The sequence below is a fragment of the Oncorhynchus clarkii genome, chromosome 29, assembly GCF_045791955.1.
Source record: "Oncorhynchus clarkii lewisi isolate Uvic-CL-2024 chromosome 29, UVic_Ocla_1.0, whole genome shotgun sequence".
Classification (NCBI taxonomy): Eukaryota; Metazoa; Chordata; class Actinopteri; order Salmoniformes; family Salmonidae; genus Oncorhynchus; species Oncorhynchus clarkii.
This window is the reverse complement of record NC_092175.1, coordinates 24,263,446-24,290,957: the sequence shown is the minus strand read 5'-3', so window position 1 is coordinate 24,290,957 and position 27,512 is coordinate 24,263,446.

Genomic DNA, 27,512 nt, shown 5'->3' with positions numbered 1-27,512 from the left:
CATGATCAAATTGCTACAAAGAAACCACTACTAAAGGACACCAATAATAAGAAGAAACACAATTAATGGACATTAGACCTGTGGAAATCTGTCCTTTGGTCTGATGAGTCCAAATTTGAGATTTTTCATTCCAACCGCTGTGTCTTTGTGAGATGCAGAGTAGGTGAATGGATTTTTTTATTTATTTTATTTTACTAGGCAAGTCAGTTAAGAACAAATTATTATTTTCAATGACGGCCTAGGAACAGTGGGTTAACTGCCTGTTCAGGGGAAGAACGACCGATTTGTACCTTGTCAGCTCGGGGATTCGAACTTGCAGCCTTTCGGTTACTAGTCCAACGCTCTAACCACTAGGCTCCACATTTGTGGTTCTCACCATGAAGTATGGCAGAGGAGTTGTGACTGTGTGGGGGTGCTTTGCTAGTGACACTGTCAATGATATATTTAGAATTCATGGCACACTTAACCAGAATGGCTACCACAGCATTCTGCAGCGATACGCCATCCCATTTGGTTTGGGCTTAGTGGGACTATCATTTGTTTTTCAACAGGACAATGACCCAACTCATCTCCAGGCTGTGTAAGGGCTATTTGAACAAGAAAGAGAGTGATGGAGTGCTGGCCTCCACAATCACCCAACCTCAATTGTTTGGGATGAGTTGGACTGCAGAGTGAAGGAAAAGGAGCCAACATGTGCTCAGCATACGTGGGAACTCCTTCAAGACGGTTTGAAAATAATTCCAGGTGAAGCTGGTTGAGAAAATGGCAAGAGTGTGCAAAGCTGTCATCAAGGCAAAGGGTGGCTATTTTGAAGAATCTAAAATATGAAATATATTTTGATTTGTTCAATTAACACTTTTTTGGTTACTACATGATTCAATTTGTTATTTCATAATTTTGATGTCTTCACTATTATTCTACAATGTAGAAAATAGCAAAAAAGAATGAAAAACCCTGGTATGAGTAGGGGTATCCAAACTTTTGACTGGTACTGTATATATATATTTTAAAATATGTTTTCCTTTATTATTTTCCCCTAACCCTACCACCCCTCCCCAAATTGGAGTAAACTAATGGACAACAACACCTAGGCTTCTGCTTTCGTGTTATACATACTATGTATGTATGTACATTCTACGGTCACAGTGTATTTTACAATAGGTATCTTTTGTTTGTTTTTAATCCCATCCTTCAACTACCTTCAACCCCTCTGATCTTTCTCTGAACACGATCCAGTTTTGATTTCTATTTGCCATATTTTTAACTGTGCTGTTTCACAAAAGTTGTGAATATATACAGTGCCTTGCGAAAGTATTCGGCCCCCTTGAACTTTGCGACCTTTTGCCACATTTCAGGCTTCAAACATAAAGATATAAAACTGTATTTTTTTGTGAAGAATCAACAACAAGTGGGACACAATCATGAAGTGGAACGACATTTATTGTATATTTCAAACTTTTTTAACAAATCAAAAACTGAAAAATTGGGCGTGCAAAATTATTCAGCCCCCTTAAGTTAATACTTTGTAGCGCCACCTTTTGCTGCGATTACAGCTGTAAGTCGCTTGGGGTATGTCTCTATCAGTTTTGCACATCGAGAGACTGAAATGTTTTCCCATTCCTCCTTGCAAAACAGCTCGAGCTCAGTGAGGTTGGATGGAGAGCATTTGTGAACAGCAGTTTTCAGTTCTTTCCACAGATTCTCGATTGGATTCAGGTCTGGACTTTGACTTGGCCATTCTAACACCTGGATATGTTTATTTTTGAACCATTCCATTGTAGATTTTGCTTTATGTTTTGGATCATTGTCTTGTTGGAAGACAAATCTCCATCCCAGTCTCAGGTCTTTTGCAGACTCCATCAGGTTTTCTTCCAGAATGGTCCTGTATTTGGCTCCATCCATCTTCCCATCAATTTTAACCATCTTCCCTGTCCCTGCTGAAGAAAAGCAGGTCCAAACCATGATGCTGCCACCACCATGTTTGACAGTGGGGATGGTGTGTTCAGCTGTGTTGCTTTTACGCCAAGCATAACGTTTTGCATTGTTGCCAAAAAGTTCAATTTTGGTTTCATCTGACCAGAGCACCTTCTTCCACATGTTTGGTGTGTCTCCCAGGTGGCTTGTGGCAAACTTTAAACGACACTTTTTATGGATATCTTTAAGAAATGGCTTTCTTCTTGTCACTCTTCCATAAAGGCCAGATTTGTGCAATATACAACTGATTGTTTTCCTATGGACAGAGTCTCCCACCTCAGCTGTAGATCTCTGCAGTTCATCCAGAGTGATCATGGGCCTCTTGGCTGCATCTCTGATCAGTCTTCTCCTTGTATGATCTGAAAGTTTAGAGGGACGGCCAGGTCTTGGTAGATTTGCAGTGGTCTGATACTCCTTCCATTTCAATATTATCGCTTGCACAGTGCTCCTTGGGATGTTTAAAGCTTGGGAAATATTTTTGTATCCAAATCCGGCTTTAAACTTCTTCACAACAGTATCTCGGACCTGCCTGGTGTGTTCCTTGTTCTTCATGATGCTCTCTGCGCTTTTAACGGACCTCTGAGACTATCACAGTGCAGGTGCATTTATACGGAGACTTGATTACACACAGGTGGATTGTATTTATCATCATTAGTCATTTAGGTCAACATTGGATCATTCAGAGATCCTCACTGAACTTCTGGAGAGAGTTTGCTGCACTGAAAGTAAAGGGGCTGAATAATTTTGCACGCCCAATTTTTCAGTTTTTGATTTGTTAAAAAAGTTTGAAATATCCAATAAATGTCGTTCCACTTCATGATTGTGTCCCACTTGTTGTTGATTCTTCTCAAAAAAATACAGTTTTATATGTTTATGTTTGAAGCCTGAAATGTGGCAAAAGGTCGCAAAGTTCAAGGGGGCAGAATACTTTCGCAAGGCACTGTATATACATTTGACTGACACAGTATATATTACATGAGTTATTTTGTTGTTTTTAGTCCTACCCTTCAGCTCCACTCAACCTCTCCCATCTCTATACACCGTCTAGTTTGGATTTCTGTTTGCCATGTATTGTTCAACTGTGCTGTTTCACAAAAGTTGTGAACCTTTCGATTCTCATAGTTTCTACAGATTGTAAATTAAAGATTTATGTTTTTGCTAAAAGTATTATTAGATTATTGATCGATTGACTATGACTTTTCAAATCACCCAGCAGTGCTATTTTCAGAGTTAGCTCCAGTTAAATGTTGCAATTCTTCAGCCATTCCTGAACCTGCGAACAAAAACAAGGCACATATGTACAGTACCAAAACAAATGATCTAAGGTTTCTGTCTCTCTGCAGGAAAATCTGCAGAGCTAGGATGGTTGTATCCGCAATATATATAACATTCTATTGGTTGCAAGAATTTTGTATAATAATTTACATTTGAGTCTGACGTTGAATTGACATCTGTGCCCAGTGGGTTGTTTTACATTTCAGCACCCTAGTATTAATTCTGGTTAAACAGTATGAGGAGAATACATGAGACTTCCATTCACTTTTCAAGGCCTACTGGGAGTGTTTTCCTGTCTCATCAGTAACTGAAACTACCCAAACCAATTTTGAATTTACCTCAGTGTAATTATTTGGTTTTCTGTTACTTTTCAACAAATCCATGTTCTTAGAGCATACTAATTACAGGAAAATTATAATTGCTAACCCTGTGCAGGATTCAATGAGATTGAAACCCCTCAATGGAATAGTAAGCCTAAAACAAGGCAGTATGAACAACTGCTAATTTTGGTCCACATTTTGTTAGGCCTACATTTGATTCAATGTTGTTCATTTCTTCAGTTTGAGTAGAATGACAGCCTACAAGCTGCAAAGTTGATAATGTCATTTCAGCAAGTCATAACACCCACCATCTCAGATTGTTCTGCAAAGGAAATGTTCTGATCTATTAAATAAACACAAGAGACCAGCAAAATGGATATAAGAGTGTGACGGGATAGTGGGAAGAGTGGCATCTAGTTGTCAAAACCTGGTACTTTCACATTATGGTAAATTAAGTCACTTAAATTACAAATATCTCTGAACAGGAGGAAAAAAATCTCCAGATTCACAGGGAATACATGACATAGTATGGAGAAACAATACTCTAAGCCACAGCTTCAATACTATTTGTCAAACATAGAGAGTTGATACTGTATACTGTTAGGGTGTGTTTGACATGGGGTGTGGGGGGTCCGTGGGTGGCTTTTGAATAGTTTTAGGGGATTCCTCTTGTCTTACTCATCGGTAGGAAGAAGTTTGGTCCAAATCGGATGTTGGGTACTATATGATCTGAATCCTATAAATAAAAATTTCAATTTGGGTGCAATCAATTAGCTTAATTTCTCAGAGATCAAATTATATTTTAACAAAAGAATGTTGCAGGAATGATAATTGTATCTGTTATTATTAACTACAGAAACAATTTCAGAACAATTTCTTTCTTGTGCTTTTTGAGGTGGAACAACATTTCTGTCCTTCATGGTGGCACAAAACAACAAACATTTCAGTCCAAATATTTAAGAAATCAAATCTTCCTAGAACGATGACCAACTTATTTGGCCCAGACCTAAAATAGACAAAAGAGACATGGTGAATTTATCCCACATGTGTTCCTTACAGAAGCTGCCTTCAGTGTGCCCAATGCACAGTTCCATTTGATTGTGAAATGTGGAATATTGCATTTAGAACGCTTTGTGAAAGAAAAACTAAGCACTATGCTGGCAGTGTGAACTTATATTTCTCTGTTTATCTTCTATTCTGTTTTTCTTACTTTTTATTTTCCATCCAGCCCCCCCCCCCCCCCCCCCCCCACACACCCTCTCTCTTCAGCTGACCAAAGAGAGTTGAAGGAAATTCCCAATCTGTTGACTTCAGATAGATCAAAGAACATTAAGGTGTTTTCTCTCTGCCTGTGTGGTTCACATAGCCTTTTCAACTGTGAAAGAGTGCAATTGGACAATCAAACTAAACACATTTGGAGATAATTATACTAGCGGTCATGTAGAATGCCTCCACAGGTAGAACGGCTGGCTTTAGTGTTTAAAATGGGTTTGTTGAAAGCTTTCAGTCAATCCCTCTCATTAGTTTGGGCCTTGAACAGTACACAAAGTGATATTACTCACAGTACCTCATTATGACAGCGCTACAAAGTTAGTTTCTCATTCAACTCAGCCTAAATCACTTAGTACAAGTCCAAATCCAAAGCAGAACACCAACAAAGTTGGAGTTCCTGTCTAAAGTTGTTCCTTCTGTTTGGAAGGTAAACTAAGATAAAAAGCTGGGTCTACTTGAGGTAAATACACCAACTTTGTGTAACACCGCTTAAGCTGAGAGACGTGTGTTTCTGATCTCAAGTGAATATTGACGTCCTTTGTTTGCACGTTAGTGGAATAATTGAGCAATCAAGTGTCTATCAAAGTTTAAGCACAAATGTAAAAAAAAACTGGCACTAAAACTGGTACTATTTCCAGTGTGGCAACTGGCTTGATTGTCAGAGCACTGAAGTACTGGTATGAAAATCCAGCCTTCTTTAGTCAGAGTTCCAAAACACAGTTTTCACAATGAATCACAATGTTATCACAATGTATTATCTGAAACTTTAAAAAATCTTAATGCAGTGGAGACTCCAGACTTTACACTCAAGTGTTTCTAAACGATGGAAGCTTGGTCACATCCTGTCCAGTACAGTATCTCTCCCTAACACATTGTAGACAGACAGAGCTTTTTCCTATGTCTCCTGGTGCTAATTTCTCAGGCCGCAGCACAGGCCGTGTCCGAGGGCAGTGATGCGTGTGGAATGATGCAGCCTGCGCTAGCGTGATCCTGGGCCTCAAGTATGAGAGACACGGCAACAGGGCGGGCTCCTCCCTGACTCAGAGCAGGTCCACACGGTGGGCTGTCACAGCCCATCATCATCACACACTCCTCTGATCAATACTACCCAGTCCCCTGACACTGCTGCCTGCCTGTGGGCACACTTTCCACACCAGACAGAGGGAGACAGAGAGAGAGAGAGAGAGAGGGAGAGAGAGAGAGAGAGAGAGAGAGAGAGAGAGGGAGAGGGAGAGGGAGAGGGAGAGAGAGAGAGGGAGAGAGAGGGAGAGGGAGAGGGAGAGGGAGAGGTATTGAGACAGGGAGAAAGAGAGGTAGAGAGAAAGAGAGAGAAAGAGGTAGAGAGAAAGAGGGAGAAAGAGGTAGAGAGAAAGAGGTAGAGAGAAAGAGGTAGAGAGAAAGAGAGAATTAGAGAGAGCATACTTAAATTCACACAGGACACCGGATAAGACAGGAGAAGTACTCCAGATATAACAAACTGACCCTAGCCCACCGACACATTTAACTACCGCAGCATAAATACTGGAGGCTGAGACAGGAGGGGTCAGGAGACACTGTGGCCCCATCCGATGATACCCCCGGACAGGGCCAAACAGGAAGGATATAACCACACCCACTTTGCCAAAGCACAGCCCCCACACCACTAGAGGGATATCTTCAACCACCAACTTACCATCCTGAGACAAGGCCGAGTATAGCCCACAAAGATCTCCGCCACGGCACAACCCAAGCGGGGGCGCCAACCCAGACAAGTGACGCACCCCTCCTAGGGACGGCATGAAAGAGCCCCAGTAAGCCAGTGACTCAGCCCCTGTAATAGGGTTAGAGGCAGAGAATCCCAGTGGAAAGAGGGGAACCGGCCAGGCAGAGACAGCAAGGGCGGTTCGTTGCTCCAGAGCCTTTCCGTTCACCTTCACACTCCTGGGCCAGACTACACTGAATCATATGACCCACAGAAGAGATGAGTCTTCAGTAAAGACTTAAAGGTTGAGACCGAGTTTACGTCTCTCACATGGGTAGGCAGACCATTCCATAAAAATTGAGCTCTATAGGAGAAAGCCCTGCCTCCAGCTGTTTGCTTATAAATTCTAGGGACAATTAGGGCGTCTTGTGACCGTAGCGTACGTGTAGGTATGTACGGCAGGACCAAATCAGAGAGATAGGTAGGAGCAAGCCCATGTAATGCTTTGTAGGTTAGCAGTAAAACCTTGAAATCAGCCTTTGCCTTGACAGGAAGCCAGTGTAGGGAGGCTAGCACTGGAGTAATATGATCACATTTTTTGGTTCTAGTCAGGATTCTAGCAGCCGTATTTAGCACTAACTGAAGTTTATTTAATGCTTTATCCGTGTAGCTGGAAAGTAGAGCATTGCAGTAGTCTAAGCTAGAAGTAACAAAAGCATGGATTAGTTTTTCTGCATCATTTTTGGACAAAAAGTTTCTGATTCTTGCAATGTTACGTAGATGGAAAAAAGCTGTCCTTGAAACAGTCTTGATATGTTCGTCAAAAGAGAGATCAGGGTCCAGAGTAATGCAGAGGTCCTTTTATTTGAGACGACTGTACAACCATTAAGAGTAATTGTCATATTCAACAGAAGATCTCTTTGTTTCTTGTCCTAGTTTAAAAGTAGAAAGTTTGCAGCCATCCACTTCCTTATGTCTGAAACACAGGCTTCTGGCAAGGGCAATTTTGTGGCTTCACCATGTTTCATTGAAATGTACAGCTGTGTGTCATCCGCATAGCAGTGAAAGTTAATATTATGTTTTGGAATGACATACCCAAGAGGTAAAATATATAGTGAAAACAATAGTGGTCCTAAAACGGAACCTTGAGGAACACCGATTTACAGTTGATTTGTCAGAGGACAAACCATTCACAGAGACAAACTGATATCTTTCCGACAGATAAGATCCAAACCAGGCCAGAACTTGTCCGTGTAGACCAATTTGGGTTTCCAAGCTCTCCAAAAGAATGTGGTGATCGATGGTATCAAAAGCAGCACTAAGGTCTAGGAGCACAAGGACAGATGCAGAGCTTCGGTCTGATGCCATTAAACGGTAATTTACCACCTTCACAAGTGCAGTCTCAGTGCTATGATGGGGTCTAAAACCAGACTGAAGAATTTCGTATACATTGTTTGTCTTCAGGAAGGCAGTGAGTTGCTGCGCAACATCCTTTTTTAAAATCTTTGAGAAGAATGGAAGATTCAATATAGGCCGATAGTTTTTTATATTTTCTGGGTCAAGGTTTGGCTTTTTCAAGAGAGGCTTTATTACTGCCACTTTTAGTGAGTTTGGTACACATCCGGTGGATAGGGAGTCGTTTATTATGTTCAACATAGGAGGGCCAAGCACAGGAAGCAGCTCTTTCAGTAGTTTAGTTGGAATAGGGTCCAGTATGCAGCTTGAAGGTTTAGAGGCCATGATTATTTTCATCATTGTGTCAAGAGATATAGAACTAAAACACTTGATCCTAGGTCCTGGCAGAGTTGTGCAGACAACTGAGCCCTGAAGAAATACGCAGATTTAAAGAGGAGTCCGTAATTTGCTTTCTAATTATTATGATATTTTCCTCAAAGAAGTTCATTAATTTATTACTGCTGAAGTGAAAGCCATCCTCACTTGGGGAATGCTGCTTTTTAGTTAGCTTTGTGACAGCATAAAAAATACATTTTGGATTGTTCTTATTTTCCTCAATTAAGCTGGAAAAACAGGATGATCGAGCAGCAGTAAGGGCTCTTCGATACTGCACAGTGCTGTCTTTCCAAGCAAGTCGGAAGACTTCCAGTTTGGTGTGGCGCCATTTCCGTTCCAATTTTCTGGAAGCTTGCTTCAGAGCTCGGGTATTTTCTGTATACCAGGAAGCTAGTTTCTTATGAGAAATGTTTTTAGTTTTTAGGGGTGCAACTGCATCTAGGGTATTGCGCAAGGTCAAATTGAGTTCCTCAGTTAGGTGGTTAACTGATTTTTGTCCTCTGACGTCTTTGGCTAGGCAGAGGGAGTTTGGAAGGGCATCAACGAATCTTTGTGTTGTCTATGAATTTATAGCACAACTTTTGATGCTCCTTGGTTGGGGTCTGAGCAGATTATTTGTTGCAATTGCAAACGTAATAAAATGGTGGTCCGATAGTCCAGGATTATGAGGAAAAACCTTAAGATCCACAACATTTATTCCATGGGACAAAACTAGGTCCAGAGTATGACTGTGACGGTGACTAGGTCCAGAGACATGTTGGACAAAACCCACTGAGTCGATGATGGCTCCGAAAGCCTTTTGAAGTGGATCTGTGGACTTTTCCATGTGAATATTAAAGTCACCAAAAATGTGAATATTATCTGTTATGACTACAAGGTCCGATAGGAATTCAGGGAACTCAATGGGGATTGCTGTATATGGCCCAGGAGGCCTGTAAACAGTAGCTATAAAAAGTGATTGAGTAGGCTGCATAGATTTCATGACTAGAAGCTCAAAAGACGAAAACGTAAATTGAAATTTGCTATCGTAAATGTTAGCAACACCTCCGCCTTTGCGGGATGCACGGGGGATATGGTCGCTAGTGTAACCAGGAGGTGAAGCCTCATTTAACACAGTAAATTCATCAGGCTTAAGCCATGTTTCAGTCAGGCCAATCAGACCAATCACATCAAGATTATGATCAATGATTAGTTCATTGACTATAATTGCCTTTGAAGTAAGGGACCTAACATTAAGTAGCCCTATATTATGCTTTTACAGGTCCTTGGTATGATGCTTTTACAGGTCCTTGTTATTATGCTTTTACAGGTCCTTGGTATTATGCTTTTATAGGTCCTTGGTATTATGCTTTTACAGGTCCTTGGTATGATGCTTTTATAGGTCCTTGGCATGATGCTTTTACAGGTCCTTGGTATGATGCTTTTACAGGTCCTTGGTATTATGCTTTTATAGGTCCTTGGTATTATGCTTTTACAGGTCCTTGGCGTGATGCTTTTACAGGTCCTTGGTATTATGCTTTTATAGGTCCTTGGTATTATGCTTTTATAGGTCCTTGGTATTATGCTTTTATAGGTCCTTGGTATTATGCTTTTATAGGTCCTTGGCGTGATGCTTTTACAGGTCATTGGCGTGATGCTTTTACAGGTCCTTGGCGTGATGCTTTTACAGGTCCTTGGTATTATGCTTTTATAGGTCCTTGGTATTATGCTTTTACAGGTCCTTGGTATTATGCTTTTACAGGTCCTTGGTATTATGCTTTTATAGGTCCTTGGTATTATGCTTTTACAGGTCCTTGGTATTATGCTTTTATAGGTCCTTGGCATGATGCTTTTACAGGTCCTTGGCGTGATGCTTTTATAGGTCCTTGGTATTATGCTTTTACAGGTATTTTTTCCTCCAATTATAGTATTGTGGCTTCTATGACAAAAACACATGTATACACCAGCAATTACCACTCAGTTTAATTTCAGCGCTGCTGTATGCAGTAATATGGCATGACTACATTCAGCATGAGTTGACATTTTCCTGGCCACTTACCTGAGATAAAATCTGCTGAAATTCAAACAGCTTTTACTTGATGTTCACACTGTATAATGTAGTCAAGAGCAGAGCAACATTTTCCTCACGGTATAACACTTTACAATTCCAAAATTAAATGAAAAGCAATAAGAGTATGTATGAAAAATGTGGGGAATGACAACCATAACAGAGTGGAACATGATTCACTAATTTAATATCATAAACTCTGTAGAGTGAAATCTCTCGCAAGAGAGAGCACAGAGTCTGACTGGTAATGGATGAGATGTTATTTATTTGAGGCCTATGACATGAACTTCAGCATTTCTACATTTTCTATCTGAGTTTAGTTGTTACGCTCTGGCCATAGAGATTCTCTATTTTGGTTAGGCCAGGGTGTGACTAGGGTGGGTATTCTAGTTTCTTTATTTCTATGTTTTTCTTTTTCTATGTTTTGGTTCTCAATCAGGGACAGCTGTCTATCGTTGTCTCTGATTGGGAATCATACTTAGGCAGCCTTTTTTCCTTTCGCATTTGTGGGTAGTTATCTTTGTTAGTGGTACTATTGCCCAAGTTAAGCTTCACGGTCGTTGCCTTGTTTTGTTGGCGACATTCATTTCAAATAAAAATAAATGTATGCTCATCACGCTGCGCTTTGGTCCAGTCATTTCCAGGAAGAGGATCGTGACATTAGTAGTCATTTCACACCACATTAGTTTAGCAGTCACTTCACATTAGAGAAATATTTTCTTGATGAAATTAAATTGTGATGGTGTAAATGTAGACTATACACTTGCAGCAATAATTCTTGAGTCCCCTTAAGATGTCTAACTTGGATAATATGTGGTGTTTCCAAAGGATGTGTTCAAATTTTGCTGAGCTGAGGAAACAGAACGAAAGTTAGCAAATTTCACTGAAACCAACATCTGTTTTATAAGAAAAATAATGTGCACCTTGACTACTGTACAATTTGACAAGCGGCAACTAATCACATGAACTTTTCTTGGCCTTCACTTGAGGTAGTTTTAGTTGAACATTGGTAGAAAATGTTCCATAGCATAGCCCTCTCACTTTTCCATAAAAAAGCAATTCTATTGTATAAAACGGTATAAAATCCCTTACCAGATAATAGCACGAGACACATTCCCCACAGCAGTGGTCTGAGCAAAGTCTACACTGGCCTCTAAAAAACATCAAGGCTGTTGCAACAGCGACAGGCACCCTGCATCCGAGAGGCCCGTGCCAGCCCCATTTGAAAAATCAATACTCTAAAGTCCCTGAGGACAAGCATCCTGCCAAACCCCTGTCAGAAAGAAACTGTATTTATGTGCTAGAATATATTCAGCTTTATAATTGTTTTCTTCTCTGTCTTGAGCTTGGTTGAGCTTGGTTGGCCAAATGTCTCTGCCAATACAAGTACAAGCATGGATCATAGTGCAGGTTTTACACCTCCTGTCTGTTAAGTGCTTACGTGAAAAACAGCCTTCTTATAGCTAGGGTTTATTGAAATCACAAAGCAATATAATACCACAGTGGATTTATAAATCTCGCCCGAAAGTAAATGGCCTACAGTGATTGACAGGGATTTGGCACATCTGGGCTCACAATTTACCTAGAGTACAGTGCATATATACAGTGCGTTCGGAAAGTGTTCAGAACCCTTGACTTTTTCCACATTTTGTTACGTTACAGCCTTATTCTAAAATGGATTGACTAAAAGAAAATCCTCGTCAAATTACACACAGTACCCCATAGTGACAAAGCAAAAAAATAGAAGTATTCAGACCCTTTGCTATGAGACGCGAAATTGAGCTCAGGTGCATCCTATTTTCATTGATCATCCTCAAGATGTTTCTACAACTTTACTGGAGTCCACCTGTGGTAAAATCAATTGATTGGACATGATTTGGAAAGGCACACACCTGTCTATATAAAGGTCCCATAGTTGACAGGATTGTGTTGAGGCACAGATCTGGGGAAGGGTACCAAAACATTTCTGCAGCATTGAAGGTCCCCAAGAACACAGTTTCCTCCATTATTCTTAAATGGAAGAAGTTTGGAACCACCAAGACTCTTCCTAGAGCTGGCCATCCAGCCAAACTGAACAATTGGGGGAGAAGGGCCTTGTTCAGGGAGGTGACCACGAACCCGGTGGCCACTTTGATAGAGCTCTAGAGTTTGCAGCACTCTACCAATCAGGCCTTTATGGTAGAGTGGCCAGACGGAAGCACCTCCTCAGTTTTCCAAAAGGCACTTAAAGGACTCTCAGACAATGAGAAACAAGATTCTCTGGTCTGATGAAACCAGGAAGGTTCAACTTCCAACAGGACAACAACCCTAAGCACACAAGTCTCTGAATATCCTTGAGTGGCCCAGCCAGAGCACGGACCTGAAAATAGCTGTGCAGTGACACTCCCCATCCAACCTGACAGAGTTTGAGAGGATCTTCAGAGAAGTATGGGAGAAACTCCCCAAATACAGGTGTGCCAAGCTTGTAGCGTCATATCCAAGAAGAGGCTCTACTCACTGCCAAAGGTGCTTCAACAAAGTACTGAGTAAAGGGTCTGAATACTTATGTAAATGTGATTAAAAAAAATGTTTTTACGTTTAATACATTTGCTTTGACATTATGGGTTATTGTGTGTAGATTGATGAGGAAAAAAACTATATTTAATCCATTTTTAGAATAAAGCAGTAATGCAACAAGATGTGGAAAAAGTATGTTTGTGTTTGCGAAGAGAGCCCCAGGACCAGCTTGCTTAGGGGACTCTCTCTCTCTCTCTCTCTCTCTCTCTCTTTTTGTAGTCTACTGCCATTTCTAAAGAATAGACTGTCCCCTGTTGCAGATCAATCTGTTAAGGCCTCCCCATTCTCAGAATGAGGAAATCCTGGCTTTCTTAAACTCAAAAGAGAGCATTGCACGACCAAATTCCCCAACAGGACTTTCTCATGCCATGGGTACCGTCCAGGACAATGCCACAGCTAGGAGAGGTTTATGCTCTGTTTGCTTATGTTGTTTTTAACTTTAACACCACAGTCTGGCTTTCACAAGCCAACATTCAACCCCAGGATGTCATACTAATGGACGCCATAACTGTTCAGTTGACCACACACTCTGATTTGATATGTGTCAAAAAAAAGAAAAACAAATCTACAAGACATTGTTTTATCATTCCTCTGGGGACTTGCCACATCTCCAAGCTGCAGAAAAAAATTAAAAAAAATAATTCAGCAGCAAACCATCAAGTTGGAAAAGCACTCAAAACAGCGCAGAACATACCAATCCAGAAATTACACAATTAACTAAATCGCCTTGTCTTGGCCTTAGAAGGGAGGGAAGGATGGCTTGGCTGTGAATGCATTATCACTGGTAGAGCATCAGTTTGGCTGTGACTACAGTACCCTGATAGAGCATCAGTTCACCAACACATCTACATCTCACACACACACACAAACACACACAAACACACACACACACACACACACACACACACACACACACACACACACACACACACACACACACACACACACACACACACACACACACACACAATCCTGTTAATTCCCAGATGATTCTGAAATCCCATAATGTGACGGCCAATGACAAATGATTCACCAACTAAGCGATACATCATACTGCAGAAGGAGCAGCAGCACTGTGGACCAAAGGAGACTATGAAACCCCAATTGTGCATCTGCCAAAGTAAATATTGCAAATGGTAACTTGGATTAGTTAAGTCAAACAACTTCACAAATGCCCAGGACCCTGCTTGGGAAACCCTGTCTTATACTACCATAAAGTTTAACTTTAATTTCATTAAAAAGTTGTATAGTTTGTCATTTTTTTCTTCACTCGACAAATATGTCTTCTTTCTTCTCTTCATTTTGGGACACTGTAGTGACTTGAAAAATAGATTACTCTCGAGGTCATGCCAACCTCATGCTTGTATAACCCAGAGAAATGTTTTCCATTTTCAAAAAGCTTAATCATCCCAGTAATGGACCCATATGCTGTACTAGAGTTCTTCTGTTGATCCAGCAATGTTATTTGTAATTAGTAAATCCATGGCCATGTTAAAATAGCATCCGCTGCTATGGCAGCAGAGTCTGAGTGTGTTACGTCAGAGTCTGAGTGTCTGTCGTTAGTGGTAGAATGACCGGACCAAGGTGCAGCGTGGTAGGCGTACATTTTTTAAATTAAATGTTCCACCAAAAAAAACAATAAACAACACAACGAACGAAAAGCTTCGGAGTGCAACACATGCAACAAACAAAGACAAGATCCCACAACCTAAATGTGGGAAAAAGGGCTGCCTAAGTATGATCCCCAATCAGAGACAACCATAGACAGCTGCCTCTGATTGGGAACCACACTCGGCCAAAATCAAAGAAACAGAAAACATAGAATGCCCACCCAAATCACACCCTGACCTAACCAAAAAGAGAAATAAAAATGTTCTCTAAAGTCAGGGCGTGACAAAGTGGTTCATCCAGGAACACTGAACATTTCAGTACTAGCAGCAAATACAGAAGTTTTACTTGGAATATGGAAATACTAGGAAAATACCACCAACACTTAAATGTAAAACTGTACTACTTTCATACCTTAGTATTTCCTATGTAACAAGCTAATAGGTACATGCAACTCCACTCAAAGATTGGTTGATTTCCTTCAGCAGCAAACCATCAAGTTGGAAAAGCACTCAAAACGGCGCAGAACATACCCTGTGTAATATTTCAATCCACAAATTACGCAATTAACTAAATCGCCTTGTCTTGGCCTGAGAAGGGAGGGAAGGATGGTTTGGCTGTGAATGCATTATCACTGGTAGAGCAACAGTTTGGCTGTGACTACAGTACCCTGATAGAGCATCAGTTCACCAACACATCTACATCTCACACGCACGCACACACACACACACACACAATCCTGTTAATTCCCAGATGATTCTGAAATCCCATAATGTGACGGCCAATGACAAATGATTCACCAACTAAGTGATACATCATACTGCAGAAGGAGCAGCAGCACTGTGGACCAAAGGAGACTATGAAACCCCAATTGTGCATCTGCCAAAGTAAATATTGCAAATGGTAACTTGGATTAGTTAAGTAAAACAACTTCACAAATGCCCAGGACCCTGCTTGGGAAACCCTGTCTTATACTACCATAAAGTTTAACTTTAATTTCATTAAAAAGTTGTACAGTTGGTCATTTTTTTCTTCGCTCGACAAATATGTCTTCTTTCTTCTCTTCATTTTGGGACACTGTAGTGACTTGAAAAATAGATTACTCTCGAGGTCATGCCAACCTCATGCTTGTATAACCCAGAGAAATGTTTTCCATTTTCAAAAAGCTTAATCATCCCAGTTATGGACCCACATGCTGTACTAGAGTTCTTCTGTTGATCCAGCAATGTTATTTGTAATTAGTAAATCCATGGCCATGTTAAAATAGCATCCGCTGCTATGGCAGCAGAGTCTGAGTGTGTTACGTCAGAGTCTGAGTGTGTTACGTCAGAGTCTGAGTGTGTTACGTCAGAGTCTGAGTGTGTTACGTCAGAGTCTGAGTGTGTTACGTCAGAGTCTGAGTGTGTTACGTCAGAGTCTGAGTGTGTTACGTCAGAGTCTGAGTGTGTTACGTCTGTCGTTAGTGGTAGAATGACCAGACCAAGGTGCAGCGTGGTAGAATGACCGGACCAAGGTGCACCGTGGTAGAATGACCAGACCAAGGTGCAGCGTGGTAGAATGACCAGACCAAGGTGCAGGGTGGTAGAATGACCAGACCAAGGTGCAGCGTGGTAGGCGTACATTTTCTTTATTAAATGTTCCACCAAAATACAACAACACAACGAACGTAAAGCTTCGGAGCGCAACACAGGCAACAAACAAAGGCAAGATCCCACAACCTAAATGTGGGAAAAAGGGCTGCCTAAGTATGATCCCCAATCAGAGACAACCATAGACAGCTGCCTCTGATTGGGAACCACCCTCGGACAAAATCAAAGAAACAGAAATCATAGAATGCCCAACCAAATCACACCCTGACCTAACCAAATAGAGAAATAAAAAGGCTCTAAGGTCAGGGCGTGACAGTACCCCCCCCCCAAAAGGTGCGGAATCCCGAAAACCTGACTCCATAGGGGAGGGACCGGGTGGGCATCTCTCCTCGGTGGCGGCTCCGGTTCGGGACGTAGCCCCCGCTCCGCACGCTGATCCCTCCGCTTCCGTGGAACCGGACCGTAGTTCGTGGATCCTCACCGGAAACTCTGGACCGTGGATCATCGCCGGAGGAACCAAACCGTGGATCATCGCCGGTGGAACGTGACCGTGGATCATCACGGGAGGCTCTGGACTGGGAACCCCTGCTGGAGGCTCCGGACTGCGGACCGCCGCTGGAGGCTCCGGACTGCAGACTGTCGCTGGAGACTCCGGACTGTCGCTGGAGACTCCGGACTGCGGACTGTCGCTGGAGACTCCGGACTGCGGCATGTCGCTGGATGACTCCTGGTCTCGTCGCCGTGCCTCCCTCGCTGCTTCCACCTGTTCCCACGGGAGGCGATTCCTTCCGGCCAGGATCTCCTCCCAGGTCCAGGATCCTTTGCCATCCAGAATGTCCTCCCATGTCCACTCCTCCTGGCCACGCTGCTTGGTCCGTTTTTGGTGGGATTTTCTGTTACGTCTGTCGTTAGTGGTAGAATGACCGGACCAAGGTGCAGCGTGGTAGAATGACCAGACCAAGGTGCAGCGTGGTAGAATGACCGGACCAAGGTGCAGCGTGGTAGGCGTACATTTTCTTTATTAAATGTTCCACCAAAATACAACAACACAACGAACGTAAAGCTTCGGAGTGCAACACAGGCAACAAACAAAGGCAAGATCCCACAACCTAAATGTGGGAAAAAGGGCTGCCTAAGTATGATCCCCAATCAGAGACAACGATAGATTGGGAACCACACTCGGCCAAAATCAAAGAAACAGAAAACATAGAATGCCCACCCAAATCACACCCTGACCTAACCAAATAGAGAAATAAAAAGGCTCTCTAAGGTCAGTACTAGCAGCAAATACAGAAGTTTTACTTGGAATTTGAAAATACTAGGAAAATACCACCAACGCTTAAATGTAAGACTGTATTACGTTCATCCCGTAGTATTTCCTCTGTAATAAGCTAATAGGTACATGCAACTCCACTCAAAGCTTGGTTGATTTCAAACCAAATGTTTCATAGGGCAAATAAACATTCTGCACAATTGCACAATGGACACTAATATAGCAATAAATAAAACATTCCTAGAATAATGTAAGAAAATGTGTGTGATGGCCTCTAAAAGTATATACCCTGTGGACTCCTATGAGTGATGTGCATAAACACTTCCATACAAGACCCCACCCACTTCCTCACCTTCAGTCTGACCTGGAGGTCATGACCTCTTCACACTAGCTCTTGGTAAATATTTCCTTCCTGACTCAGCCGGCAAACATTGAGCTGGGTGAGACCAAACTGTTAGTGATGCCCAATGGCTGAGTCAGACAGCGAGAGAAAGAGAGAGAGAGAGAGAGACACACACAGAAAGAGACAGAGAGAAACAGAGACAGAGAAAGGAAATAGCCTGACTGGGGAAAAGTGATCCAGGCTCGGCGCTCAAGGGCAGGGTTGGACTCCCTTGCATGTCTGTCACAGGATAGGCAGCAGGGCGGTGTGAGGGTCCGTTCTAGGCCCTCCCGTCCTGCTTTGATTAAAGCATCTGGGCCGCAGGGGAACCTGACCAGCATTCAGGGGCCCCGTAGGACACACACCACATGTGCAACGAGGGAGGGGAGCATTTGAGGGGGGGGGGACATTTGAGACTGTTTAAACAATTCACTGAAAAATATCAGTCACTGAGGACCCTGCGGGAGACACTATTGGTTTGTTCCCTCGCTGCAAAGGCATTTGTCTCCCCATGAGGCCCTTTTTACAGTTAACAGGAAATAAATGAGCAGTGATTAAACTGGGGAAAAAAAGAGAAGGTCATTTATATTTCCCACATTTCCAAATGAGAGGTAAACTACCTTGCTCAGCTCGGTGCGTTTAAACACTTGTGTGTCATAGGCGTTTAAGTTGATTGCCTCTAATAACCCACTGGCTGACACTGTGACCTCTGACCTGTATGTGACTGCATGGCAGCTGTGTGGAGCTGTGTCCAGCAGACATGCACGTGTAAAACCCAGATGGTCAGATGTAATAAACATGGCAGGCGTTTTGGCGCACATTAAGGGCATGGTGCTGGTGTTTTATTTCATCATTGCCTTGGGCATGAATGTGCTCACCCAGACTCTCTTGTCTTCTTTATGAGGGCTGTGGGAAGAAACAGTCTGTTTTCGTCTTGTTTGTAATTGTTTATTTTTTTGCAATGTGGAGAGGCAAAGGGGAGACGAAGGAGGAGATGGGGCAAGGGGTCAGCTGGGCTCATCCAGCGGCCGGATGTTTGAGGAAGACAACATGGCGGGCCTTGTTACAGAGCTAGGCCTGCTCCGTTCCACCAGTGAGGCAGAGGCTCAGGCTGCAGCGATGTGAAGAAACCACATCTGTTTTCACTCAAAACAATCAGGGCTTCGGCTCTGCAGGCAGCTAGGGCTTGTTATTAAAGGCTTTTGGGGGCCTGTTGAGGGATGGCCGGGACGAGCTGATTTATTCCCTCTTTGCTGAGTGGACACGGATTGAGTGTTATGTATACGGACATGGAATTTCAATCAGTCAACCCTGCCAGGACACCTACCCAGAAGGACTGCTAAATCCACCCTGTCTTCAACTACATGACGGAACTGGGCTTTACATTCCTCATTATCAACTAGGTTTCCATCTTTCACATTGCTCTGAATTGTCCAGGGATATCTGTTCTCTCATCTGTAAAACTCAATTCATAGTTGTCCGGAGGCCCATTATTACATATTTAACAACCTCATTTAATTGTCTGTTGTTGATTCGCGGACATATTTCACATTAGACTGTGCGGTATCGCAGCTTTGAACCCTATAGGACGCTTTAACCAGCACTGTGGTGATATTTAGAAACTGGCGGATTAAAGCAAAAGCTGAGCAAGCCTAATTTCACTTGTCCACTTCGATACATGATATAGTTTTTTAGGTCAGGTCAGACATGATGAGTAATTTATATTCCACGCTATGGGACTGATGGAGGTTGGTGGAACTCTTAAAGAAAACATTGACTACTTCACTGGAGGACCCATCTTCTTCTCCTCCTCCTTCTCCTCCCACTGCCTTAGCAGGCTTTTAAATCATTTGGGGAGAACCCTCTGGAAGCTGAATAATTAACTGTAGTTTGATGGAGACTCCATCCAGCTGGTGTACCATTAGTGGACTCACTCTACATCTCTCTCTATTGCCAGGCAGGAGGAAGGAATGTAGTGGTGGTTGGGGGGTGGGGGAGGATCGTTCTGTCCTCACTCTGCCCACTTCAATTAAATCAGCTCTGGGCTTTGACTCCATCAGAGAAGCAGACAAGGCAGCGTCTGGCCCTATGCTGCAGACAAACACCCGTCCACCAGAGCACGTGTCAGGCTGCCTGTCCATCCTCAACGTCAGAGACAGAGAAGGAGGGAATTGGATACATGTGTGTCCTGCAGCCTGCTTGTCCTTGATGATATGAGCTTCTTCCAACCTACTTGGACATCATTTCGGTCCACTGAAAAACGGAGGTCGGGACTCCGCTCAGGCATCTTCCTATGCCTGCTACTTTAGGTTAAGCCAAATAAATGCATTTCCATGTTGTTTGGCTGGGACAAGGACCTCCTCCTGGTCCAGATGGTTGGCTGTTGCTATGCAATTCTAGCTCCAGGGCTATCTGTTTGTCTGGGTCTGTCTGTCTGGGTCTGGGTGGCTGGGTGGGTCTGTCTGTCTGGGTCTGGGTGGGTGGCTGGGTGGGTCTGTCTGTCTGGGTCTGGGTGGCTGGGTGGGTCTGTCTGTCTGTCTGGGTTTGGGTGGCTGGGTGGCTGGGTGGGTCTGTCTGCCTGGCTGGGTCTGGGTGGCTGGGTGGGTCTTTCTGTCTGGCTGTGTCTGGGTGGCTGGGTGGGTCTGTCTGGCTGGGTCTGGTTCTGGGTGGCTGGGTGGGTCTGGGTAGGGTGTTGAGAAAGTTTGGCTCCTCTAAGCTCCTCTGACAGAGAGGGGGCAATGAGACGAATGGACTGATCAAACCCAGCTAGACTGTGACTAACATCTACTATGCATCACAGCAAAATAGGATTGGATTTTCTTCAGAGGGATTTTTCGCCCATCAATGCCTACTCTCCCTGTGCAATTATTTAAAAAAATATTGGACCTTGAGTCCCAAGCATCAGCATACAATATGAAGCAGGTAAAGAAGAAGTAGCGAGTAGCTCTCTTCCACAGCCAGATTCACTGCCACAATTCTACCAGCAACAGTAAATTGAACCCTTTCTTAAAGCTAGGTAGGTCATGCTACCTCAGCATGTCTAGAGGCCGTTAGGTCACCTTCAGGTTACCCTCTCAAGACATCTCTGAGGCCTGTCTCATGTCTTGTCTCAGCAGAGGCCACGTCACCATGTGCCCTATGTGACAGACAGGGACAGGCAGGTACAGCCTTACCTTGTGATGCCATGCAGCCAGCCTCATCCATTACATCAACACCTTCACTTGGCCATGTCATGCCTCTTAGAGAAGATGAATGTCTGGCTCCCAAGGACAGGCTGGTAATGGCACCCCAGCCCAGACTGCCTAAAGATAAGACATGAAGGCCTCCATCATGGCTGTCAAGTTAGATCTGCACGCCATCAAAATGCTCACACATAGCAGACTGAGAAACAGGTAGACTAGTAGAGAGAGCGCAGGTTATACTGTATCTGTATGCTGCCTGGTGCAATGGGAGTGAATAGTTAGAACTTACAGATGTTGGTTCTTAATTTGACCACTTTATAGGTTACATGCAGGCTATAGTGCGTCTCATGTTAATTCTTATGTGAATTATAATAAATTGACATATTTGTAGGGGGAAGATGTATTTCTCGTTAGGTAAAATTTTAGATCAATTGTGGTATTATACTATGCTAAAGGCAAGCAATAGGCAGAATAAATGAATGTATTTCTCAGTGCCTGTGTCGTCCAGTGGTTATAGCCACTGACCCCGGCATGCATATGACAGAGTCAGTATGGGTTTGAATCTGGCCCACTGCCCTTCGACTCTCGGATGACTGTGTATTGAGCCATTAATTCCGCGTGGTTGCAAGGTTAATTCAGTATGGTGACAGGGTTCAAATAGAAACAACTCAAAGGCAACAGTGTAGGCATTCATTCCAAGTGGTTAAGTTTAGGGCTATGGTTTGGGGAAGGCAACAACAAACAAAAAATGGCGCCCTATGTATCGTCCGTATTTCTTGTATTCTTAGTGCTCGCTAGAGCATTGTGAACTGCCGTAGTGCAGTGGTCTAAGCAGCATCCTGTTTTTGTACCCGGTGTAGGACGACATACGGACTAACCTGAGCCTACACTAGGCACACAAGGTAATTGCATTTTTTTGTTTTCAAGAAGTAAATTGAAAAGTCTGATATTTGACATGTCAAAGAAACATTTATAAGTTCAATGAAATCATCCAAGGATAGGCTCAAATGCAGAAACATCTTCACAGCTTCAATCCACACCAAAGACAGAACTATGTTAAATATACAACGTGGACGAGCATCCATACTGGAGGAAAGTTGATCGTTCTACAGTAGGCCTACATCTGTCAATCAACTGATGGCCCAAATCAGCTCATCAACTCAGCCAGAGACACACAATCTGTAGCCTATTATGGGTTTTCACACATCTCGTTCTGTTACAATGAACAGGCTAAAGACACAAAATTATTGCTAGCTGATGTCTCATTAAACCATCAATATGCACTAAATTCACCTGCATAGCTGATCTCAATTGCAACCATTATTGGTCACCTCATTACCGCTATTATCCCTAAAAGGTGTTACCTTAGTCGTGCTCGCAACAAAATAACAAAATATTTCCAGATATGTTCGCCTTCTGGTTGGTATTGTAGTCTGAACAATTTATTCCTTTTTGAACAGACTATGGGCAATTTAGCTATTTGACAAGCATTCTGTAGAATATAAATAAAGTATTTCATTGTTTACCATGGCAAACCTACTGTAAAGTTCTGCTTTTCTTTTCTTAGTCAACCTGGTGTTCTTTTACTTCGTGTTCTTGAACGTAGCCCTGTTTCTTTGTGTTCTTGAACGTAGCCCTGTTTCTTTGTGTTCTTGAACGTAGCCCTGTTTCTTTGTGTTCTTGAACGTAGCCCTGTTTCTATGCGTTCTGGAACGTAGCCCTGGCAGGAGCCTTCCTCTGCACCAGTTCCCAATCCAGGCACGGCGTCCAGGCATAGCGTCCAGTCCCACTCCATGGCAGGAGCCTTCCTCTGCGCCAGTTCCCAGTCCAGGCACGGCGTCCAGGCACAGCGTCCAGTCCCGCTACATGGCAGGAGCCTTCCTCTGCGCCAGTTCACAGACCAGGCACGGCGTCCAGGCACAGCGTCCAGTCCCGCTCCATGGCAGGATCCTTCCTCGGCGCCAGTTCCCATTCCAGGCACGGCGTCCAGGCATGGCGTCCAGTCCCGCTACATGGCGGTGTCCTGTCCAGGCACAGCATCCAGTCTCGCTCCATGGCAGGAGCCTTCCTCTGCGCCGGTGCCCAGTCCAGGCACGGAGTCCAGTCCAGCTCCATGGCCGGAGCCTTCCTCTGCGCCGGTGCCCAGTCCAGGCAAGGCGTCCAACCCAGCTCCATGGCCGGAGCCCTCCTCTGCGCCGGTGCCCAGTCCAGGCACGGCATCTAGTACCGCTCCAAGGCCGGAGCATTCCTCTGCGCCAATGCCCAGTCCAGCCATGGCCGGATCCGGGGTCTGGGCGGGGGCTGCGACCCGCTCCGGAACCGCCACCGACACTAGTCACCCCCCCTACCCTCCCCATTTGGTTTCAGGTTTTGCGGCCAGAGTCCGCACCTTTTTTTGGGGGGGGGGGTACTGTCACACCCTGACCATAAAGAGCCCTTGGTTGTCTATGGTGTTGTAGGTCAGGGCGTGACTATGCGGTGTTCTGTCGATTGATTTCTATGTTTGGGATTGAGTAATTAGAGGCAGCTGATTATCGTTGTCTCTAATTGGGGATCATACTTAAGGTGTTCCTGTTCCCACCTGCATTTGTGGGATATTGTTTGTGTATGTGCTTGTTGCACTACGTTACTTCACGTTTTGTTGCTTGTTTATTGTTTTTGTTGAGAAGTTTCACGTTTAATAAAGATGTGGAACTCCGATCACGCTGTGCCTTGGCCCGTCCATTTTCACGAACGTGACACGGACACCCGGCACCGATGTTCTCTCTCTAGGGGCTCAGTCCAGTAATGGAACTAGAAGTCTAGACCTGTTTCTATGTGTTCTTGAACGTAGCCCTGTTTCTTTGTGTTCTTGAACGTAGCCCTGTTTCTATGTGTTCTTGAACGTAGCCCTGTTTCTTTGTGTTCTTGAACGTAGCCCTGTTTCTATGCGTTCTGGAACGTAGCCCTGTTTCTATGTGTTCTTGAACGTAGCCCTGTTTCTTTGTGTTCTTGAACGTAGCCCTGTTTCTATGCGTTCTGGAACGTAGCCCTGTCTTTCATTTTTGTTCATTGATTTCACCTGTGTTCGTTTCTCACCTGGGCTCATCAGCTCCCTATTTAGTTCAGTTCTTTCTGTTTGTATGGTTGTGAGGTATGGTTTATTTTTGACTACCTACCTGTGTTTGACCATTGTCTGCCTGTGACCACGATTCCTGCCTTCTGCAAAGGCTTAATAAACATCTGCCACCTACTGTGGCAATTTACCCAACACTTTGTACGAATGGAAACTAATGTTGGTGTAGCATATTGGTAGTATTCTATTCGTTTCCTAGTTATGTTATCCAAAAACGTCTGGTATGGCCATTTCTTATCAAGATCGGGGTAAAATATCCCTGGACTGTCCATATTTGAAATGTGTAAGGAAATCAAGGGGATTGAGTTATTTGTGCCTGGGAGGGGTGGGCCAGAAGTGAACACACTCTGACACAGTAGGACTATATGTGCACGCTGAAAGCAGCTACCCTAACCGTCAGACTGTCCCAGGCCACAATTAAACTACATTTTTATCTTAGCATACCCTTGACACTTGTATGCTGTAGTCTAGTGGTAACCAATATCTATCTTGTGTTATTAAGCTAAAACGACAGTTGTTGATGTGTACGGCTGCATTTCAAATACATTTGAATGTTGCAGTAATAGGATCTAGGCCTAGCATTTGAGCAAATGAGAGAGAATATTATTTTGATAGCAAGCCCTGATCCCAATGACTCAACTACCCCCACATGGAGAGAAAGAGAACTGCTCTTTTTCAGGGACTCATGAAGCTCATATGAATATCCTGATGCAGCAGGAAAATTCTCTGCGACAAAAGAGGGATCAAGTTAAGATCCAGCATCTGTATGTTGCCTCATGGTAAGGAGGGTATTTTTAGGTATTCAAGGATGGTTGATACAGGTGGTGCACTCAAGGTGGAAAGCAGGGCACTACTCCTCAGTCCCAGATAGAGAGGTCAGTTCATATTTTCACTGGGACCACTAACATATTTTCACCAATAATGGTTGCAATTGAGACTTTTTTTCACTGGGATTTTCACTGGGACCACTAACATTTTCTACGGCTCTCTGACTCAGCTTCTGTCTCGCTCTGCCTTCAGACGATGTACCCTTTAGCCTAGGTATTCAACAGTGTCTGCATCCTGTGTAATCATTACCTACTATTATACTTAAAAGCTGAGTGATTTCCTGTTTGTTATAACCATTAAAGATAAGAGCAGGGATATAGTTAGTAAATATAACCAATGTACCAGACAGTTGGACGATAAATGGCTCAGTACCTTTGTGGGAGGAAGAACTAATTATCCAATACAGCATCTACGGTCTACAATGTATGTAAATTGTAACGTATTTTGTCTGTAATGTCTTTTTCGTTATATGTGTTGGACCCACAGGAGGTTGGTGGCACCTTAATTGGGGAGGACGGGTTTGTGGTAATGGCTGGAGCTGAATAGGTGGAATGGTATCAAATACACCACACACATGGTTACCATTTGTTTGATGCAATTCCATTTGCGCAGTTCCAGATATTATGACAAGCCTTCTTCCCCTCAGCAGCCTCCACTGGTAGGATGTCAGTAAGACTAGCTGTCGCCATTGGCGACGGCTAATGGGGATCCTAATAAATCAAATCAAAATGTTTGTCAGTTAGGTCTTTTTTAGAAGAAAACCTGAACAACGCCAAGTCTGATTTCCCCCCCAATGTAAAAATTAAACATCTACGACTCTTCCTTTTCTATCCGACATTTTCCCATAATTTTACTCTTAACAACATTTGTTTGATCTAGTTTCCTCTATACCAGAGACACCTTCTGTTATATGCTTTTATCCATTTAGGAGTTGCAGTCCTATCGCTCATCAAGCACTCAGAAACACCCGGAAACTTGAAACAGCGATGACTTTTATGAAATATGTAATCCATTAAAAACATATACAATTATTCATCGCTTTAGGATGCAATGTGATATGTATTTAGAGCTAAAAGGACTTTAACCTTTTTGGGAAAGGGGGCAGCATTTTCACTTTTGGATGAATAGCGTGCCCAGAGTGAACCGCCTCCAACTCTGTCCCAGATGCTAATATATGCATATTATTATTAGTATTGGATAGAAAACACTCAGAAGTTTCTAAAACTGTTTGAATGATGTCTGTGAATATAAAATAACTTATATGGCAGGCAAAAACCTGAGACAAATCCAACCAGGAAGTGGGAAATCTGGAAGTGGGAGAGAGAGAGGAGAGAGATGTTGGTCAGGTGTGTTCTGCACAACATTCGACCTGAAGAGCCTGTCAGCAGTCTGATGAAACCTGTGCCGGCTTCATGCATCTGTCCTCCAGTGCGCCTCCCCAGCCCGTAAGTCCTGTGCCGGCTTCCCGCACTCGCCCTGAGGAGCGTAGATCAGTCCGGTGCCACCTGTGCTGGCTCCACGCACCAGGCCTCCAGTGCGCCTCCCCAGCCCGGAGTGTCCTGTGCTGGCTCCCCGCACTCACCCTGAGGAGCGTGCCATCAGTCCGGTGCCACCTGTGCCGGCTCCATGAACCAGGCCTCCAGTGCGCCTCCCCAGCCCGGTACGTCCTGTCCCGGCTCCCCGCACTCACCCTGAGGAGCGTGCCATCAGTCTGGTGCAACCTGCGCCGATGCCGAGTCCAGGCATGGCATCCAGTCCCGCTCCATGGCAGGAGCCTTCCTCTGCGCAGGTGCCCAGTCCAGGCACAGCGTCCAGTCCCGCTACATGGCAGGAGCCTTCCTCTGCGCCAGTTCCCAGTCCAGGCACGGCGTCCAGTCCCGCTACATGGCAGGAGCCTTCCTCTGCACCAGTTCCCAATCCAGGCACAGCGTCCAGGCATAGCGTCCAGTCCCACTCCATGGCAGGAGCCTTCCTCTGCGCCAGTTCACAGTCCAGGCACGGCGTCCAGGCACAGCGTCCAGTCCCGCTCCATGGCAGGATCCTTCCTCGGCGCCAGTTCCCATTCCAGGCACGGCGTCCAGGCATGGCGTCCAGTCCCGCTACATGGCGGTGTCCTGTCCAGGCACAGCATCCAGTCTCGCTCCATGGCAGGAGCCTTCCTCTGCGCCGGTGCCCAGTCCAGGCAAGGCGTCCAACCCAGCTCCATGGCCGGAGCCCTCCTCTGCGCCGGTGCCCAGTCCAGGCACGGCATCTAGTACCGCTCCAAGGCCGGAGCATTCCTCTGCGCCAATGCCCAGTCCAGCCATGGCCGGATCCGGGGTCTGGGCGGGGGCTGCGACCCGCTCCGGAACCGCCACCGACACTAGTCACCCCCCCTACCCTCCCCATTTGGTTTCAGGTTTTGCGGCCAGAGTCCGCACCTTTTTTTGGGGGGGGGTACTGTCACACCCTGACCATAAAGAGCCCTTGGTTGTCTATGGTGTTGTAGGTCAGGGCGTGACTATGCGGTGTTCTGTCGATTGATTTCTATGTTTGGGATTGAGTATGGTTCCCAATTAGAGGCAGCTGATTATCGTTGTCTCTAATTGGGGATCATACTTAAGGTGTCCCTGTTCCCAC